The sequence below is a fragment of the Onychomys torridus genome, chromosome 6 (genome assembly GCF_903995425.1).
Source record: "Onychomys torridus chromosome 6, mOncTor1.1, whole genome shotgun sequence".
NCBI classification, from domain to species: domain Eukaryota; kingdom Metazoa; phylum Chordata; class Mammalia; order Rodentia; family Cricetidae; genus Onychomys; species Onychomys torridus.
Window position 1 is genome coordinate 121573208 of NC_050448.1, and position 14798 is coordinate 121588005.

Genomic DNA, 14798 nt, shown 5'->3' on the forward strand with positions numbered 1-14798 from the left:
TATAGAAATATGAACACACACATATAATACAGAACAACATGTCCCATAGGGTATAGATAGGATAAATTCCTCAGCTGTGCACAACCATGTATCCATACATTAGGACTGAGGCACAGGGAGTTGAGTATTTTTTAATTCAGTAGAAATACAATTAATATAAATCAAACCATATTACTGTGCATAATCCAGTGACGTTTAGTACCTTCCCAGTGATTTACAGCCACCTCCTCCATCTAGTGTCTACACATCTCACCAGCTCAAAGAACCCTCCTCCCCCTGGGCCCCCAGTAACACCAAGTCGCTTTCTGTCCCTGCAGATTTGGAAATGATGTTTCAAATGTTCTCCACATATGAGCATTTTTAGTAATGCACATATAGTAATCTTTGTGTGTGCATGATGTGTGTGTGTGCTTATGTGTGAAACTGTGGGCACATGCACATTGCAGTACCCTTGGAGAGGTGTGCTCTTGGTGTTGGTCCTGGCCTTCCATCTCGTGTGAGTCAGGGTATCTTATTGTCACCACTGTATGCACCAGGCTAGGTGGTATTCAAGCTTCCTACGATTCCTCGCCTCCCATCTCATCGAAGGTGCCTTGAGATTACAGACATGTGTTATCACATCCAGCTTAACGTGGGTTCCAGGGCTTTGAATTTGGGTCCTCGCACTCCCATAAGCATATTTTCCTGCTGAGCCATCGCCCCAGCACCTTAATTTATGCTTTTAACTGATTTCTAACTTAATTGCTATGTGATCTTATGATGCAGATTCTTTGAAACTTAATTTTAGACTTGCTTTGTGTCCTGAATTGCTGTGAGCGTTCATAAATGTGGTGTGCAATTTTGAAAAGAACATATGTTCTCTGATGGTTGAGTGCAGTGTTCCATATAAGAGTTTCATATCAGACTTTTAAATCATATTTATCAAAGTCTTTATAGCGTCACTGGGGCTTTTTGGCTGTTTGATCTATCAATTACTATGAAAGATGATAAATCACACACTCTGATCACAGATTCATCAATTGCTCCTTGAAGCACTGCCGGGTTCTGCTTTTGTGAAAGACTTTTCAGATAACGCAGAGAGGCACTAATCAAAGCAGAGACCTCGTGTGTATCGAAGTGTGGACAGACTCTGAACCCCTCAGTCTCTTCTGGCACATTAACCCAGCTTCATCAATGTCTTTCCAGAACAAGGGGCCTGGCTCTCACTCTCTTGTGCCACCCTTTTTCTTTCCCACCATTTCAGAAACATGTAGGTTTAACATCAAAAGGATGAGCTAACAGATGTGACATCGCACACCTCCCAGATCCTATAACCCCAGCACAGAGAGCAAGGAGGAGGCCAAGTGGATCCCAGGCACCCACCAACCAGCCAGTCTAGCAGAAATGCCAAGCTCCAGAGTCAGTAAGAAACCTTGTCTTAAAATAAAATGTAGAGAGGCTGAAGAGATGCTCTGTGGTCAAGAATGGGTGCTGCTCTTGGGAAGGCCGTGACTCTGGTTCACAGTATCCAAGTCTCATGGCCCACAACTGCTTGTAACTCCAGCTCCAGGGGATTCATTTCCCTCTTCTGGACTCTATGGGCCCCAGCACTCAACTGAACATAGCAACACACAGACACTTATATACATATAATTGAAAAATAATCATAATATGGACAGGGATAGAGGAAGGCATCCATGTGGCCTTTATATTGCATTCATACACACACACACATACACACACACACACACACACACACACACACACACACACACACACACGATAGGCAAAAAGGATACTGAATAAAAATCCTCTAGATCCTTAGAATTCCAGCATATAACTACAAGTATCTTTATGTGATTGTTTCGTTCACTAACACCCAACCTCATTGTTCTCTGTTTTCCACCAACACCTTTTTGTAACCAGGGGAGTATTGGATGCAGGGTAGATGGAACACTGTGGTTATCTCTCATCTATGTGGTCTTCCAAATCTGGTCCCTCTTCATCAGGTAGTGAAGGATGAATTGATTCATTCCACTTGGAAGAGGAAGCCCTTGTCGTTCCAGAGCTGAATTCAGTCTGTGTTTCTCACTACTGTAGCTTGAACAAGAAAGAGGAACCTAAGTGGTGAGTCAGTACACTGGGTTAGAATCTCTAGTCCGCATTACCTGCTATGTCTAATGCAATGGTAGTTGAAAAAAATTGTCATCATCTGGTAGAAGAGTTTTGTCTTGTTCATAAGACCAACTTGCTGACATGCTTAGAAAAAAAAATGGCAAGATGCCTTTCATTCTACTTGGATCCATTTCCCATAGTAGGCTTCATGACTTTACATGTTTTTAACCAGCAAAGTCAAAATAATGCCAAGTTTTGAGAGAATTAAAGCTCATTCTTTGGAATGGACTGATGCCATTGAAGGTAGACTAACTTCATTTTCCACGCAGAAACACATGCCAGTCCAGGGAGAGGTGCCTGGATTTGCTCAAATCAACTTGCCGTGCTCATCATAATTGTTTATTTTAAACAAGAAGGCCAGCTGGCAGCTGACTGTCCCACTGGAAGGGCCCCAGGGGTGCTGACTCATTTCTCTCCCCAAGACTGAATGGTTCATTATTCCAAAAGGAAGATAGAGCCAATCTCGTCTGCCCCGACTTGTTGGAGGTGTTACCTAAGAAGGGTCTCTTTTCTAATTCTTCTCCTGACTTTCAAGAGAGTCCTTTGGACTTAGCTACCAAAATTAACTTTCAGAACAGATGTTGCATCTAGACCCCTGGGCCTGGAGGTCAGAGAAGGTCATAAGGTTTGCTGAGCCATTGGATAGTGTGAGAGTGACACATGAATGCATGGGCTCCTTAAGCCACATTATCTCCAGGACTCATCACCACCCATGAAACCCTGGCTTGTTCATTTTTCTGAGATGCAAAGTAAAGGACTGTCAGCCATCGCTTGTCACGTCCTATGGTGCTCCACATATTACTGTCCTTACAGAGTCCTTCTAGAATGTAGTCAGTCTAGACAGCATGCTTATCTAGATTACTTGCCAGGAACGGTGATGGACTCCACAAACTCTTGTTAGAAATTCACAACCTTACCATTAAACTAGGGGCTGATACAGTTTGGAGGCAAAAAGCCCCCAGTGGGCTCATGTGTTTGAACACCTGCTCCTCAGCTAGGGGTGTGAGGTTGTGGAACATCCTGGAGGTAGAACCTATCTGGAGGAAATGGATCTCTAGGTCAGGTCAACCTAGAGATTTCCTTTGCAGTCTTTACTCCTCCCCCGCTCTGCTTCCTATTCCGTACACGAGGGAGAAGCTGAGTCTGATTGGGTGCTCCTGCTGCCCTGGAGCCTGCTGCCTCCAAGCCGTCCCCACTAGGATGGGCTGAGTCACCTTACATCCCAGAGCCAGAACAAACTTTCCCTCCTTTACATTGCCTCTGCCTGATATTTTGTCATCACAAACAGGAAAGGTAACTATATGGGGCCAAGACATAAACATAACTTGTAGGTCATTTCTATTTACCCCTTGGAGCATATAGGGTTCAACTCCTCAGCAGAACGTCCTATTGACATGGACAAATGGGACAAGCCAACTACAGACAGACCATCTCCAAACACTCCATTCATTATTTCATTTTTTTCCTTTTTTAATTTATTATATTCGTGTTTTAATTTTACACATCAGCCATGGGTTCCCCTGTCCTCCCCCCTCCCGCCCCCACCACCCTTTCATCCCCTCCCCTCCATTCCCATCTCCTCCAGGGCCAAGACTCCCCTGCGGATTCATTTAAACCTGGTGGATTCAGCACAGGCAGTTCCAGTCCCCTCCTTCCAGGCTGAGCAAAGTGTCCCTGTGTAAGCCCAAGGTTCCAAACAGCCAGCTCATGCACTAAGGACAGGTCCTGGTCCCACAGCCTGGATGCCTCCCAAACAGTTCAAGCTATTCAATTGTCTCACTTATCCAGAGGGCCTGCTCCAGCTGGGGGCTCCACAGCCTTTGGTTCATAATTCATGTGTTTCCATTCATTTGGCTATTTGTCCCTGTGCTTTTCCAATCTTGGTCTCAACAATTCACACTCTTACAGTCCCTCCTCTTTCTCGACAATTGGACTCCTGGAGCTCCACCTGGGGCCTGGCTGAGGATCTCTGCATCCACTTCCATCAGTTATTGGATGAGAGTTCCAGTATGACCATTAGAGTTCGGTAATTATTTCATTTAATCTTCAGGAAAGTCATTAAATGTAGCAAAACTCCTAAAGAGTGGGGAGCAGCTCTAACTTAAAATTGGACTTGGCAATAAACACCATTCTCTTGAGTCTCAGCCTTAGCTCAGTTTGGCCCAGGCCTAGATGAGAAACTGATCCATACTGCAGTGCTGTGAGGAGCATTCTACAAATACAAATCACGTGTGCCCAGGGTCCACTCATGATTGTGACAGCTGGTTGTATGGGTTTGTAGACAGAAAATGGAAGCAAAGCCTTGTTGATAGGAGCTGTCCATAAACTGTAGAACATTTCCATTAAGTTCAGAAGCTCATTTCTCAGGTTTGAAACTAATCTATAAGTTTTACCCTATAAATTTTTTGCCCAATTGTCTCAAAGTCAAACAGTAAATTATCAAATTTGAATAATAAAGAAACAATCTTTGGTAATGTGGCAAGGAGCATCTTGTCAGAATACCACCCCCACCCCCAGAGAAAATGGTGTCCAGGTCAGTTCTTCAGGATTCTCACTACTGGATTCTGAGAACCTGACTCTGGGGAAGGAAAAAAACAAGCAGGTAAGACAAACTCTGCTGTTACACATTTGCTTCAAATGCCCCTTGGATCAAGTCCTACAGAATACAGGTCTGGCACTCAAAGCAGTTCCAAGCACTGTCTCACCTCAGAGGCACACCCCACATCTCTCCGCGCCCACATCTCTCCGTGCCCACATCTGGAATGCCTACCGACCCTCAGCACTGAGGAACCAACCTATGTTCTGGAAACCAACCAACGTTTCACTCCCCATCCCAGGGAGCCCAGACTGGTTTATGAGCTGTCTTCTGAGACCCCATTTATCAGACTCATGATTGCTTATTGGGCTAACAGCCTAGGCCAATCCTGAGATGTGGAGCCATGCCCTTTCCTGTTTATCCTCAGCATCCGCTGGAGAGCTTAGTCATAGGATGTGCACAGCAGACATCTGAGAAACCGACAGAAGAGGACTGTGTAGGCAGCCGCAGGTTACTTGGCATTCTAGGCTGATCGCAAACTAGCTTTGTGGTAGAGGATAACCTTGAACTTCTGATTCTCTGGCCTGCATACCCAGAATGCTACGGTTAGAGAGAGGTGTGTACCGTCATATCCAGTTTTCAAAGGTGCTGGGATTAAACCCAGATTAGTTGCTTTTGTTGATGTGACAAAACACTATGACCCAGAGCAACTTATGGAAGGAAGAGTTTATTTGGGTTTACAGTTCCAAATAGAGAGTCCATGATGGCGGGCGAGGCGTGGCAGCAGGTCGCAAGAGTGAGGAGCTGGGAGAGCACATCTCCAAGCACGTGCAGAAGGTAGAGAGTGAACTGCGAGTGAGCCTGTAGCCGCTCCAAGCGTGCTTTCTCCAGGAAGGCTACACGTCCTGAAAGTTCCATAGTCTCCCCAAACACAGCCATCAGCTGACGAGTAAGTGTGCAAACATGTTTGCCTGTGGAGGCCATTTCTCATCCAAACCTCCACATTCTACTGCCTATAAGTTTGTGGCCATTTCATGATGCAGAATGCAAAAGTCCCCATAGTCTTTCTTAGTCTCAACACTGTTAAAAAGTTCACAGCCCAGAGTCTCTTCTGAGACTCGGTGCAATCTTGTAACATAACCCCCACCTAATAAAAAACAAATTGCATACTTCCAATATACAATGACACAGTGATTGATCGATTACCATTACAAAAAGGAGGAATTGGGGCACAGTGAAGAAATACTGGACCAAAGCCAGACTGAAATCCAGCAGGGCCATCTCCAGATTCTGTAAATTCAGCGTCTGGAGTCTGAGGCTTTAGTCTGAGGCTTTAGCACGGAAGGGCTTCAATGGCTCCACCTCTCCAAATTTGGTGTCTGCAGCATACGTCTCTCTCTTAGGCTGGTTCCAGTCCTATGTGTGACTCTTCAGGGCAGCTGTCTCATGGCTCTGGCATCTCCAACATCTTGGAGTCTGAAATGTGCTGACTACACAGAAAAAGGAATTAATTCAGAGTCTGAAACTCCAGCCAGGTCAAGACTAGAATGAAAGACGGCATATGTAATCCTGAGGCTGGTGCTGAAGAATCACAGAAGCCTCTAGCGGGTCCTCAGCTTCCAGTCTGGCCACAGTACTGGGTCTCCAATAAGGGGCGAACCAGGTCCTCCTGCCCTCTTCTGCACACATCTCAGGGCAGGCCCCTTCTGGAAGGCCCTTCAATTTACCCTTCAGAATCAGGCTCCCTGCTGGGAGCATTATAAATATGGATAGAGTGCGGTGTCTTTAAATATTGTGCAGGAAGAGAGGAATAGCCAGGTTCAAATGATAATATTTTGAGACTCCACAGGGAGCCCATGCTGCTGTTGGATTAGTTACTCTTTGTTGTGATTAAAGAAGCCTGTGTGGGTTTTCCCTCTTCCTCAGAGACAGGCCATGGGTTCTCTCTCCCCGCTAAGGCACGGAAGGGCTTTTTGGATCCCTAAGTGCACTGCGAACACACAGTGAATTCTCTAAATGAAAGGCAGGCTTAAGCTTAGTACTGAGCCTCCTGATTGCTGCAGCCCTTGAGAAATTAGTTAATGACAATGTAGCCTGCACTGGCCTTCCCTGCCCTTCTCTGTGAGCTTGGAGCCCTGGAGCGGCCTTTGATCCTCACCCAGCCAAGAGCCACCCTGTGTGTCCTTGGCCAAGGTGACAGTTTTTCCAGGGTGCATTTTGGATTTCTTTTTCTAGAGAAAAAGTCAGTCCCTGAATAATTAAATGACTGTGCCTTCCCATGGCCTGTAATATTTGTTTTAACTCTAAATTACACACTTTTCACTGCAAAGATTCTAGGGTGTCTCGTGTATCTTTTTTTCTTCTTACTGATACATATGAAGCATACACCTTTATTGGCCTTTCCTTTATGCTAATAACCAGCCCTTTCATGTTGCTTAATGTATTAGCAACTATTGCAACCACAGATAGGCCACAGTTGCAAAGGTCCCACAGCCCCCCCGAGACAGCACCACCAGCTGAGGAGTAAATATGAGGACACATGAACCTGCTGGGTACATTTCACATCCAAATAATGACATCTGTCTATTCTGTAGTTTTCCAACGAATTCATCCACTAATGAGTTCTTACGGATTTCGGTGTCTTGGCTAGTGTTAGTAACATTGCAACAATCAGGGGATGCTCAAAACATGTGTCTTGAGATATTTGTCCCTTGTCTTGATGCAGATGTTTTTAGTGATGGTTCTGCCTTCAGGAACATCCTTCAGTGACATCTCTGTCTTTCCTGTGGGCTGGCTGAAACAGTCAACACACAAAGCTACTGTTTAAACATGGATAAATACCAAAGTCACTTTGCAGCATGCTGATATTTCACACCAACAAGATAGGAATGGAATGCTCCACTAGCCACTTTCGTGTGGTGTTTCCTTTCTCTTCTAGGCAGCACTGGAGGAAATCCTTTACAAGAGGCATATTCTCGTGGGCATGGCATGATTGTTAGAAAAGTTAACATGACCATGGCCACAGTTAAGATGAAGATCCTAAGGCTCAAAGGTCACTGATTTAGTTGATCAATACAGCTTGGCTTCTTTGACTTTTATAGTTCTTCTCACTCATTTCCATATTTGGTCTTGCTTCTGATTGAGCTGTGCCTCTCTCTAGACCACACTACATCCACATGGTTCTGCTGGGTGGAACATCAGGATGGCTCTTCTAATCATTTCTGGTCTCCGAGATGAGGCTCATCCTACTCCAACACACTCTAGACAGCTGGTGAATCAGGCCCAGGGTGGCACGACAATGTACTTCAGCTACCCATGGACATGGGTTTAGAGGTGACTCTACAGGCTGTGGAGTTTCTCCTAAATTCAAGACTTTGTAAATTCCCAATATTTCCAAAGGTTATAGTAAGCAGATGTGTGACTTTCCAAAGCCTACATGCTGCAGAGGATCAAATAGAAGGTATATAACATCACCACCACCACTACCACCACCACCACCACCACCACCACCACTACCACCACCACCACCACCATCATCATCATCAGACAAAACAAGGAATAACAAACATAAAGGAATGCTTCATGAACACCTGCATGACCCAGCAATTGCAATAAATCGTGCTAGAATTTAGTTTTCCCATATCTGCATTGAACGTTGAGATCTTCAAGATGAAGAAGAAGCTGCCCTTGGTCCATAGCTGGAGTTTTGTCTATGAGGTGGACCTTATTTCTATGTTGATGTATGTGTGCAACACATATACATGTATATGGTAGCAGCTTAGGTAATGGTGTCTAACTCTTCTGGGCAAGAACTATGAACATTAAAAGCTATGGTAATGCTGAACTTGGGTGTTGGGACAACTGATCTTGTCATGCTGGTGTGTCAGGGGAGAGCAGACATGCTCCATGGAATTGTGTTCCTCTGCCATTCCACATAAAGTCACAAGTCAACGCCATGCCAATAGACTATTCTTTCAGAATTTTCTAGACAAGAAGCAAGTCCCTGGTGAAGGATGGGTTGTTCTCTTTTCTTGTATTGCCTTTTTCTACCACTGTGGCTGTTTCTCAGATATCTAGCCTCTTCTTGAAGTAAACTTCTATTTGGAGTTTGCTGGGCAGGGTGGTAACCAGGTGGAAGTGGTGGCTTCTCTCTGAACTGCTGGACTGCTGTGGACACAGAGCTCCCACTACAGAATATTAGGAACTGGAAATCTATTGTCCTGCCCATGTCCTCGGAACCTACAGTGGTCAATATACCTTCGAGAGGCTGGTTCCTACTAGACTGGGCAGGTAAAGAACCTGCAGGGGAACGCAAGCCTGGCACACAGTACTAAGAGTCTGTGCTAGACCTCCATATTTTATCTTTCATTCTAAAATCACTCTGACACTAGGCAGCATTCCTGTCTCCTCCACCACAAACTCCATTCCAGCTCTCTTCTTATAATGGAAATGACCTTGTGTCACACAGAGTCCAACATTTACTGATAACATACCACTTCAGAGGTACTATTTATAATGTTTGTGTATCTCTTGAAAACCTGTGGGGAGCTCTGTGCCTGGCATGATGCCAGACTCAGATACTGAATAAATGCTTGTTGAACACATAGGTTTTCACATAACTGTCTGAGGGTGACAGCGAGTATATTTATACCTTACCAAAAAATGCAGAAAAATCCACTATGGGTCTAAACATGATTTTTGTATAAAAAACAGCATGACATCAAAAAAAAAAAACCACTTGTGTGCACACACAAACACACAGGCACACCACATACACACATAAATCAAAGCAAAATGACAGCAATTATTGGCTAGGATGTGGGGAAATGGGCTTCATTACGGGGGGAGAATAGAAAGTAGTTCAATCAGTCTCTATAAGAAACAATATGGAGGTACTTCAAACACTAAAAATGTAGTTTATATCACCCAACCATATCATTTCCAAAAGAAACTGTATTACATATATATTCTGTATATATATATATATATATATATATATATATATATATATATATATGTGTGTGTGTGTGTGTGTGTGTATATATACATACACATATGTAATATATAAAACCTTTACTCATATATATAATAGTTATGTATATATATGAGATATATATATATATATGTTATTAAAAGAAATTTGTCATTATTTGAGAAGCCATCTGACTGAGAGAATGAATAGCTATTCTCCCCAGTTTATCTTGCCAGGGAGCTGACTGGAAAGAGGTTTAAGCTGATGGGTGAAGTTCTTGGATTGTGGGTAGATGAGTCACATCTGTTGTTTGTTTGTTTGGTTGGTTGGTTGGTTGGTTAGTTGATTGGTTGGTTGGTTGTTTGTTTGGTTGGTTGATTGGTTGATTGGTTGGTTGGTTGATTGATTGGTTGGTTGGTGTTGGTTGGTTAGTTGGTTGGTTGGTTGATTGGTTGGTTCATTGGAGACATGGTCTTACTCTATAGCCCAGGCTGGTCTTGAGCTCATGACAATCCTTCTACCTCAGGTTCCCAAATACTAAGGTTACAAGCTACCATAGAGACCCACATCTGATCTTAACTGCATAGTTTTAAGATGTTTTTCAGTACAACAAATCTTAGGAGAGGTGGTGATTGCTTTAATCTACTGTCTGTATGAAGTCCCCAACATATTCCACTATGGACAGGCTGGAGCTGGTAGCTGCCCATAGAGGAAAGACAAGGGCTGGGTAAAGCTAAATATGAAGTCTTAAAGCTAGGATTCAACCACAGCTTAGGTCAAGAACCATTAGACAAATCCCCTTCTCCAGCTCTGAAGCCAAGGATCGCTTTGGTAGCTGGGATCCAGCTTCAGTCAAATGGGTGATTGCTCCTCTCCTGTTCTCCTCACAGACAGAATCAGTTCCTGCTCTCTAGCAGTTTATAACAAACTCACCTTTGGCTGATTTAAGCCACTTATTTCTGAATTATCTAAATTTGCTCAATGTTCAACCAACGTTCATTCCATAATAACTTTCGGCGATAATTATGACGTAGAAATAAACATGGCCCCTGGGTTGCAGACATTCACTCCCCCCATGTTTCCTTGGTAAAGGAGTATGTGGCAATAGTGACAAAGAAAAAAATGACCTTCAAAATGAGGTGACAACTGGGCTTGCTTTGCATCACTAGACACAGGACCTGTGCAGGGTGTCCCTTGTGGCATCAGCATTGGATAGGAGCAGGGGGCTATCCACAGACCACTCCCCCTCAAAGGGCAGGGAAGCTTCTGCCTGAAGGCGGGACTAACTGGAAGATGAATTGCTCCAGAAACAAACTCCACAGCCAGCAGCTTTCTGTAGCTGCCTGAAACAAGTCTGGTCACTCCTCATCCCTCCTCCCAGCTGCCTTCCTGGGAAGAAATCCGTCAACACCTGATGGACAGATGTGAGCCTTCACTGCACAGTGTTCGGAGCTTGAGGAAATCCTGCCTCACAGCCCAGCAATTATGTCCCTATCTGCTAGGGATTTAAACACTATGGATGGTCTTTACTAGAGGTTGGTTTTAGGCCAGCATGACAGCTCAGGGAGACAAGACACTTGCCATGCAAGTCTAGCAATCTGAGTTTGGTCCCTATGAGCAGCTCCAGTAGGTTGTCCTCTGGCCTGCACACCTGCTTGGTAGCATACCTATATGCATAATAGCATTTGTTTTCATTTAAGAGGACACTTTCTTTCCTTGCAAATAAAAGGAGCAATCAGGACACAGACTTGGCTGCCATGCAGCAGCCTCCACGGTCTGGTGCCTGACAGATGAGAAAGCTCCATGTGTGCACTCTGGGCAGAGCAGCCTCCCAGATGGAGATAAGGATGGACACCTCTCTCTTAGACAAGGAGCCTCTGTGGGAATATAAAACCTAGGCATCTGTTCAGGGCAGAAGCCCCAGGGTGCCCTGTGAAAAAGCTGTCAGGCTGTGCAGTCAAGGGAGGCTGGGGGTGGGTGCTGCTACCAACCTGGGAGTACAGCATGCTCCTTCACAATATGGTCCATCCATCCAGATGGGAGTCTGGCAGCTGACCTCTCTGCCACGGTGTCTTTGCTATTTCAGAGGCCTTAAGCCACCATTGTTCATTCTTGCGCTCCCCACAGGCTGGGAAGGCTGGCCTCATTGCTCTGCTGTCCTCCCCCTCCCTCCTCCCTCCCACCTGTACCTGCCTCTGCCTCCCTTCCTGCTCCCACCTGTGAGCTGTGGCAGGCATTTGGTCAGATCTTTCTCAGAAACCATCTTCTAAGCAACTGACATCGGATAAAAGTCACTCAGTAGGCTTGGATGGGAGAAAGGTAAAGATGGAGGGGGTCAGGCTAGATTCTGGTTCCCGCTACCATTTCCAGTAGCTCTAAGCCTTTCCATTTGCGGCAGCATCCTTCACTCATTCTCATTCTTCAGTGCGAACAATGTGTGCCTCTCCGTCTATGCGATTCTCAGCTCCTGCTCACGGCAGGCATGACTGTATAACCTTAGACATGGCCTCCCCAACCATACAACAGAGCTCCCAATGATGACTGCTCAATGATTTGAAGGCTACTCGAGATAAAACTGATTTTCCAAAAGACCCTAAAGCAACACATCACCTGAGAATGGAATGGAATTCAGTGTGAAGAAAAGGCCAAGCTCCTCAAAACTAGATGATAGATGATAGATAGATAGATAGATAGATAGATAGATAGATAGATGATAGATAGATAGATAGATAGATGATAGATAGATAGATAGATAGATGATAGATAGATAGATAGATAGATAGATAGATGATAGATAGATAGATAGATAGATAGATGATAGATAGATAGATAGATGATAGATAGATAGATAGATGATAGATAGATAGATAGATAGATGATAGATAGATGATAGATAGATAGATACATAGATAGATAGAAAGATGATAGATAGATAGATAGAAAGATGATAGATAGATAGATAGATGATAGATAGATAGATGATAGATAGATAGAGAGATAGATGATAGATAGATAGATAGATAGATGATAAATAGATAGATAGATGATAGATAGATAGATGATAGATAGAAAGATGATAGATAGATAGATAGATAGATAGATAGATAGATGATAGATAGATAGATAGAAAGATGATAGATAGATAGATAGATAGATAGATGATAGATAGATAGATAGATAGATGATAGATAGAAAGATGATAGATAGATAGATGATAGATAGATAGATGATAGATAGATAGATGATAGATAGATAGATAGATAGATAGATAGATAGATAGATGATAGATAGATAGATGATAGATAGAAAGATGATAGATAGATAGATAGATGATAGATAGATAGATGATAGATAGATAGATGATAGATAGATAGATAGATAGATAGATAGATGATAGATAGATAGATGATAGATAGATAGATGATAGATAGATAGATAGATGATAGATAGATAGATAGATAGATAGAAAGATGATAGATAGATAGATGATAGATAGATAGATAGATAGATAGATGATAGATAGATAGATAGATAGAAAGATAGATAGAAAGATGATAGATAGATAGATAGATAGATAGATGATAGATAGATAGATAGATGATAGATAGATAGATAGATGATAGATAGATAGATAGATAGATAGATAGATAGAAAGATGATAGATAGATAGATAGATAGATGATAGATAGATAGATGATAGATAGATAGATAGATAGATAGATAGAAAGATAGATGTAAAGATAGATAAAGATAGACTTTTTTAAAGTCAGCCAGGTGGAGCTAGAGAGATTGCTCAGTGGCTAAGAGCACTTGCTGTTTTTATGAAGGATCCAGATTTGATCCCCAGCACCTACATGGCATCTCACAACCATCTATAAATCCAATTCCAACGAGATCCTACATCCTCTTTTGGCCTTCATAGGCACTGCATGCATGTAATGCAAATGCAGGCAGGCAGAACATTAATACACATAAAATAAAATAGATTTTTTTAATTCTAAAAGCTTCCAAATGTGGCAGCACATGCCTATAATACCACTACTTGGAAAGCTAAGGCAGGAAGATTGCTCTGAGTTTGAGGTCAACCTAGGCTACATAGTAAGACTCTGTCTTTGAAAAAATATTAATAACACAAGCCCAGAAAGACAAGCAACACATGCTCTCTTTCACATGCACAGTTCGCTTCAGTTTTGTAGGTCTGGGTGTTTGATTTGGAGTGTCTGTAGAGGTCAGGAAGCTGGAATGGGCCTGAGCACTGTAAGGGAAGAGACCTTCAGGAGAGGGGCAGCAGAGTGTGTGCGATGGGACGAATATCAGGGTAGAAAGATGCAAGCAGGAATGAAGTGGGGGTTCAGAGAAAGGAGGAACGGAGGCACACACACCAAATCTAAGGGTGTATAAAGAGCCTTATGGAAATCCACTACAATGCAAGCTCATTTAAAATATATATTTTAAGGGGGAATTTGAGTGGAGATATTTTGCTTGGGTGGATGGATTATTAAATGAAAATCCCAGTGCCATACATGGGATACCTCCATATGAATTGTTGGTCATGGGGGACCCAGAGGCCCCCAAAGTAATACAGATTGCTGCTTTGCCCACGATAAGTGAGACCATACCGCTGAAGACATGATACACTGCAGGACTTAGAGAAATCAAGGTGGAACTACTTGAGAACTTGCTCCCAGCTAACAAGATTTCTCTGTGCTGGCCACTGGGGGAGTAAAGCCATCAGCAATCTTATCGAGGAGAGGGCCTTGCATACTGCAACACTGACCTCCCAGGTAAGATGTGCCCAATGCAATGATGCCATGAAAACTATGGAAATAACAAACCACTTTCTGATTGGATTTGAGGCCTGCATCACGGGAAGGAATTTGTGCTTGGTTCTGTGGTCCAAAAGCCCGTAGCTGGGGAGGCCATAGACCAAAGGGGAGATAGAGTTAGAAATCCAAGGGAGTCTGCTGAAGGGGTGTAGGGAGTTTATTAGGACATAAATTGGAAAAAACAAAACAAAAGCAAAAACAAAAAAAACAAAAAAACAAAACACTAAAGAGAATAGGCAAAATCATAACAGAGTCCTGGAAGGCCGACGTCCTGCCCCACGCTGCTTCCGCCGCTTGAGTCAGTTCGCAC